The sequence below is a fragment of the Tigriopus californicus genome, chromosome 8 (genome assembly GCF_007210705.1).
Source record: "Tigriopus californicus strain San Diego chromosome 8, Tcal_SD_v2.1, whole genome shotgun sequence".
Taxonomy (NCBI): domain Eukaryota; kingdom Metazoa; phylum Arthropoda; class Copepoda; order Harpacticoida; family Harpacticidae; genus Tigriopus; species Tigriopus californicus.
In genome coordinates, this window is record NC_081447.1 from 4035582 (window position 1) to 4043085 (window position 7504).

The window sequence follows — 7504 nt, forward strand, 5'->3', positions numbered from 1 at the left end:
GAACGGTTTAAGAGATAAGACATTTTTGCGTCTGTTCGCAGTCCATATCTCTAGAAGTCCGTGGCTAATGCCAGCATTGGTAAGGGCTAAAGGTGCTCGACTGACTGACTGACTGACTGGTTGACTTGTCACCTTGAAATTTGAAAAACAAAGATTGGAGGCTGTGCGGCTGGAGTGATCACAAAATGCGAGAGCTGATGAGTCTGACAAACAAAAATAACTCAAAAATCACGCATCCTGGTTATCGTGAGAGCGTCGATGAGGATGACAGGTAGGTACAAGACTGACGCGAGCTTCTCGAGCTAATTGGAGTGTTTAGGGCAAAATTAGAACTAGAATCGAGCTAGATTAGTACAATTTTCAAACTAATTACAATGCCGGCTTTTCTGTCGTAATTCTATGAACTGCTCTTCGTGCAAGGGACATATTCCAATTCAAACATTGTAGGGCTGAGCAATCAAGTCAGCTGTTCGAGTGAAGTTAGTTCTAATAGAGATTTTATATGGTAGAGCAACCACTGGAATTTCTTCTGCCCCATCCGCCGTCCATTACAGACCCTATAAAAATATATGGTTATGTATATCATAACAACATTTGCTAGGAATCTAGTCTGCATAATGTCGAATGTTTTTTAGTCCCCCCCCACGGCTATTTAACTCTTTTTAGAGCCAAAATAATCCCATTCTACGGTTTCTGGCCTCTCTGATCATCCTGTCTAGAGACATGGAAACGATGCAAGATATTTCAAGATTAATTCTAGACATCTAATGAAGTGCTCAACCTATGGGGTTCATGCTCAAAATTATCTAGCGAATCAATTGCATTTTCAATTTCCAATAGAGCGAAATAGCCAGCTGGGTCGGATCGTCTCAATCACGTACTTCGTTGTAATCAACAGCAGACAGGCTGAAACATTTTCAAAGGTGAGCATCTTAATTTTCAGGCCTGATTGCCAATTTTGAAAGGAATCCTGCTGGGCTCTTTATGAGGTAACTCGTAACATAATTCCTCTGAGAGAGTCCTCGGGTTACATTTCGGTCCCAAAGCTACAAATTTTAACGAGATAAACATATTCCAGCTTGCAGTAAACACCCGAAGGGCAAACACGATTCATTTTCTTCAGACTCAATGTGGTCGCAGACTTTTTTAATTCGAACTTTTGCCACGTGCCACGGAAACATGTACAGTAGCCCATAAAGGCAATCGTTCCACGGTGCCTTTGGTTGTACTTGGTTGCAGATACCAAAGAATTTGAAGAAAACCATATTAAGTGAGCATACCGTGTGAGTATGACTCTTGCGATGAATGCGTAGCCTCTCAAAGCTCCGCTTGTTCAAATACTGAAAATAGGAATCGAAAAAAAAAAAACTTTCGCTACCAGTACTCGGCAGCGATGAACGAGTGACGCCACACCGACATATCGGGTGCACGTATATACTGTACTACCTCCGATCTGTTGGCTCATGAGAGCGGAGTACAAGCACATATATCAATCATGTCCCACTAGAGCAAACCAAATGCAAGACATTCCAATTTCGCCGGAAGATACTTAGGTGGCAATGGAACAACCAGGCGGTCGTTGAGTGAAGCCAAATGCATTAGGGAATGGCAAGGCGGTTTTTTTTTCGTCTTATCCTACGTCCGACCGAACCAGAGTATTTTTGTGCAACTCCAATTGTTCCACCGTACGGTATACGTACGGTACAGTGTGAATGGTGGTTTGTTGCTCGGAATATGTCAATCAAAGGAAGACCAAGAGACGGATGAGGGGGGCTCTTGGATGCATATGTACATATATTTGTTTGAGATTTTGATGAAGCAAACTAATTGCCTTTCCTGAGAAGTTTCGTTTTAAAGTCATGCATGTTTATTTTCAGAAAGAGTTAAGAATTTCGGTCATTTAAGTCCTAAAACTGCCGCCGGATAGAAACACGGAAGACCTAAAAGTTGATAGGCTGATAAGGAACAAGGAGGGAAGGATTCCCTTCTTTTCTATTAATTCAAACTATTCGAACTATCACTTTCACCCGTAGTAGGTATCTCTTTTTGATGGCCCAGGGATCCTTAATTGACAGTAAATCCTAGTGCTGGGGCGAGTCCAGACCCGATTCCGAGTGCACTCGAGTCTTTTACTCAATTTTGGAGGAATTGGTCAGACTCGAGTCCGGAACTCGTCAAAGATTTTTTTAAATTTTCTCTTTAAATTTTGCAAGACGTTTCTTTTTGCTTGTCTTGACTGTAGTAAAAGACTCGAGTCCAGGCTCGGCGAGTCCGGCAAACAGTCAAAGAGTCAGAGGACTCGTACGAGTCCGACTTTTCCGGACTCGCCCCACCACTATTAAATCCTAATTGTGGCTTTCTCAAAATCAACCTGGAAAATTGGGCCCACTTTTATTACAAGCTGATATTTCATGGCTTTCGTGTTACATCAACTCTCACCAGGGCAATAGTCGTTCCTCAATAAAAGGAACGAATTACAGTTAGTTACTTTGTCCAAAAGAAGTAATTCATTACCCAATCGTTACTCTCGAAAAAATGTAATGGCATTAATCGTTACCGTTCCTTTAACTAAAATTTTAGATGACACATACGTCAGGTTTTTGCCTAATAGGACCATCATTTCCTAAATCAATGGTCATATTTTTGTTTTAAACTGTCCTAAAATTTAAAGTTTCCCGCTGACATGTTATGCTAATGAGTATTGGATATTGTTATTTGCTTAGGACTGCATTACTCTCCTTCTTGGCCATGCTCATTTGGCTAAGTCAATGGAAATGCATACTAGGATAATCATTTTTTTTCTCCAAATTTGAACTGCAACAGTATCAATTTCATGGGGAAAACATGCCTCATGCCTTTTTAAAATTTCAATTTTGGGAGGCAAATGGCATATTCAAAATAACAAGATAAATGTGTTCTGAGTGGGGATTTCGAATTCGGACAAAGTTAAAGTATCATTCATTAGCTTGCGTTGTTACTTTGAAAAATTCGATGCAAGAAAAATGATTTGTTCATTTCGGTTTTATGTTTTAGCCGTTATTTGAAACTGTCTTAGAAAACGTTTCAAAAATGATAATCTTTGACTGTATCTCATTAAATGATTTAAGCATTTTCCAAAATTGTAGCGACTTTTGAAATAGTTCCCGAGTATTCGTTTTAGTATTAGATCTATTGTCTTCTACTGGAGTACATATTATTTAAATATTTCTCATCTAAAACTGAGAAATATCCCAGGACTCAGCAAACATTTTTTTGAACAGTTGCAACCATGACACTAAAAACATCATGTAAAAACAGTATTAGAAATTCTCGAGCTTATAAAACTGCCCTTTTAAAACCTTGTGCTTAAAGTCATGGATGGATATGCGGAGAACTATGAAATTCGATGCAATATACTCAAGTCAAAGAAAGATTTCGCTCTGAGTCAGGTCTTTTGTTCAACGGAATTTGAATGGAGAGATATAAACAATAAATGGGTGCAAATTTAACAATGTTTGAAATCCCCAAACACGTTCAACGTTTTACTGCAAATTAGTTAATTACTGTAATTTCGTTACTGCTACCCTGCCTCTCCCCATCATATTGTTCTGACAATAAGAGTAAGATAATGTGTTAAGTAAGAGATTGAAATAATGTATGTTAAACGTGCAAGGTAAATGCTTTGATTGAATAATGTGCCTTTGTGTTGAAAATAGCGTTTCATTATTCTTTAGACCTGTTTAGCAGTGATACAATTTCTTTGTTATACCTAGCTTGAATGCTTGATCGAGCAATCAATCTAAATCATGTTACAAAGGCTTTACCAAAACACACAGGGTATGGGAAATGTGCATTACAAAATCTGGGACTTGGATAATTCATTCCAAGTAATTGAGACCCCCGTTGATATCAACCTTTAAGCATCCCTGGAATATGGAAAAAAATCCTCATTTTCTGTCCAAATCAAGTCACGTTATTAACTTCCCCTTGAGCAAGCAAGCACTTGGGTTCCAAACGGAATGTATTTCCATCTTCTATCAAATCATTGTACTATTGGATCAAAATGTATTCCTCTTCAAGGCTAATCACATAACAGCACATAAAAGTGGACGAGTTTCGAGTATTTTTTACCAGAGGAGTGTAAGTTCATTTATTTTGCGTACATGCTAGTCTCATTTTGCGGAAAAATGCAATTGTTGATTTAAAAAATTATCTATCCAAATTAGCATCTCCTTCCAAAGCCCAATGATATCCTTTGCTTAAGATCATAAGAGAGAACTTATACCAAATACTATCAAAATTCTGCAATCCGTAGCTTGTAAAACAAGTTTTTTTGGGTTAAAATACATCTTTGGTGGCCAAATCTTATTGGTGAATCATTATCAAAAAAAAAATTCCAAGCCTAGTTTTTAGGTCCTGTTTCAGATTAGGGTTTAAATTTGTGTCAAATAATGCCAACAGACAAAAAGTTTGGGCCAACAAAAAAATTTCATCTCGAAACAAGACATCTTGAACCATGAACGAACCCAAACTCAACGAACCATCAGCATCTGAACATGTGTACATTTTTCTGTAACTAAATACCAGAGTAAAGGATGGAATGCTGTAACATTTTTGGGTTCCGCCCTCAGGATTGCCAAGACCTGGTTACTAGTAATAGAGCATCTAAAATCATTACTAATCATCACACCTTAACAATTTGAATTGGCAACCCTACCCATAGAAACCACTCAAGGGGTGAGTTAACTATCGAAGCTTTCCTGTCGCTATCCCAAGGCTTTCAATCGGTCTTCTGACTTTGCAGAAGATGGACAAAGATCCATAGAAATCTATATTTGGCTTAATCAAGCCCATTGGTACGGCATCAACCATTTTAATAGTGCTATAACGATCTATATTGGCGAAAAAAATATTTCCTCACTGGATATTTGCTTAATTTTCATACAACTTAGCCACAAGAGCGCTTGTCCAAGAACCTGATCAGAACAATGACCTTAAACTTCCTCTTAAGCTATTTGTATTAAAGCCCATATGTAGCAAGGAAATCTCTAGGAGTATTTTAAGACAGTCTTGATAATCATTTCTAAGAAAACAAGATACCCTTTCAAAGCACCAAACCAACCGTCTGTTTTGATTCATATCGTTGGATACTTTGGTAATGACGGCGGTGATATTTCACTTTAAGATCGGCTGTATTTCAATGTCCCAAGCACGCTTTACAGACTTGTTTATGAGATTTGTAATCACGACTATTGAGAAGGGTTGATTATTGATGGGAAGTCACAGGTGAATCCCTGTAATTGACAGATATGACTGTATTCCTTGGCCTCTGTTTTGGAGCCACAATGCCACCAACCTCGCATAAATTGCTAAAGTCAATAATATGTACTTATGAAACGTGGTAGCAAACTTGAATTTGAATTCTAAACCGATTGAAGCCATCAAATCAATTCGTACAGAGATTTGTGCACTTTTTTCCTTGAATGCTAATGAAATGGCCGTCTTGCTCGTTTTTCCTATCATCTTTCCTCGTCTCAACTTGACTCTGTGGCGATCTCAAATGCAACTGATATTTCTTAATGAGCTGAGAATAATTAAGGCGCCATTTGAATTCTAATATCCAGCGGCCACACTTTCTTTAGACATGGCTAAAGAGCTCTATAAAGGAGAGTATCACCGATTAAGGTTGAACACATAGAGTTGCACCTTGAGGATGGGAGAGATTAATGGGCAACTAAGAAGAAGGAATGTTTCTATTGACAAAGCTCATCTTGCCATTAACCATATAATCCTGAAATCTGGTTTTTCATTGGTACATAGTTTGTGTTACTATATCATTTCAGACAGTATATAGTACTCTTAAGTAGATTGTCAAATATGCAGAAAGTATGCTTTTGTGAAGAACATTGCTATGGAACACTAGATATTTAAGCACTAAAATGAGAGTAATTAATATGTCCTCAATCTATCTAACATTAGCAATAACCCTGAGCATTGAATGGCCTCTCCTTAAACTGCTTGAAAAGAAGACAAAAGTGATTTCAACGAATGTGGGAAAAGTATACAAATTCTACCTTCTTTTTCCCCATGTTAATGGGATCTATTCATCACGAGTCTAGTGCCTTCCCCGTAGCTTAAACTATAATCTGACCACCAATTAATGCCACTTTAATTACTCGAAAAGACAGCATGCCCCTACACCATTCCTCAAAGACCATATGATGTTTTGCCGTAATCCAATTCCCACAACGATCTTTTTTAATCAACCACCGCAAATGAGCCCTTTCTTCTTATTTGAAAAGGATGCCAAGATCTGTTTACCGGTCTGTTTGTTAATTCATGTGATCCAGGCTACCAAACAACGTCATCTTATCTCAATTTAGTCTAGAATGGACCTGATTCTCAAACACTTGAGTCTAGCTCAAAATCTCACGGGGTCTTTCAGGGCTCTGTTCTCGATCCTATTCACTCTGATGTTCAGCCTCAATGTAGAGCGTAGCAGATCGTTCAATCGAGCTTCATCTGACACTTCCTACGTACAGCACATTGAAGCAGGAATATTCAATTTTTTCAGCCACACTATTTCATTTAAGTTTTGGTTTGGAATTGAAACCAGGTTTTGGGATGGAATGTAAGGATATTCAAGGTGTAGCTGAGAGCTAATAGAATAAAGGTTGGCTTGTTCATTGAAGGAATTTGCTGTACTATTTACATTCATTCACGTGATAGATGATGGGACGCGTGTCACTGGATGGGAAACGCTATTCAATGTCTTTCATTGTACCCAAAGTGCGCGCATATCTTGATTCACTGTGGATAATGAAACGGCTGATATTGGGGATTTCGCGATAGAGAGTAAAAAAGCAAATAATTTAAGTACTTTTGGTGACAAAAATCGGGTTTAAGACATCAGAGTTCTACGTTAAAGAAGTGTCGTGCTGGTTTAAGAAATCAAAGCTAATACCATAAAGTAACTGAGAGGTGACATAGGTACAAAGGTTATGCAAAAATGTGGACAAATGGAGACGTATTTATAATTACCAAAACAGCTATTTGTTGCTTAAAAGCTTTTTATAGTTGTGGAGCCAACCTCTTATTAAGGTCATTCATTATGAATAGTACATATGATCAATCTAAATTGCTTGGAACACAGTTTTTCCATACATGAGGTTACAAGTATATTTTAAGAATTCAGTCACTCCTGACCAAAATCATGAGTAGATCTTAATGTACAATCATTGCCCTAATCCCCATTGCAATCTTTACTAAAATTAAATCTCTACAGTTAGCCAAAGAGGAATAATCACTACAAAGGAGACTGACCTTTGGCCCGTGGTGTGCGAGGCAAAATTAATTCATCCATTCTTAAACTCACATTCCACGTTCCACTCAATGCTGTCTCAGAATTGAGTGTCATTCCTGGCTCACGAAGTCCCTGTCAAACCATTTCTCTACCCCATAAGTCTAGCAAATCACCTGAAAGTTCACCATTAGTCAATTCTGGCACGTGACAGAACAAGGGCAA

The 7504-nt window shown here is 38.1% G+C and overlaps 1 long non-coding RNA gene across 1 annotated transcript in view; it reads left to right on the plus strand.

Annotated features, from left to right (window-relative positions):
- The first annotated feature begins 103 nt into the window (after window positions 1–103).
- The window catches only part of LOC131884617 (uncharacterized), an 8080-nt gene continuing 679 nt past the window's right edge, over window positions 104–7504 (plus strand). Inside the window, exon 1 of the long non-coding RNA XR_009373739.1 lies at window positions 104–271. This is a non-coding gene — a long non-coding RNA (uncharacterized LOC131884617). The remainder of the gene's footprint in view (window positions 272–7504) is intronic.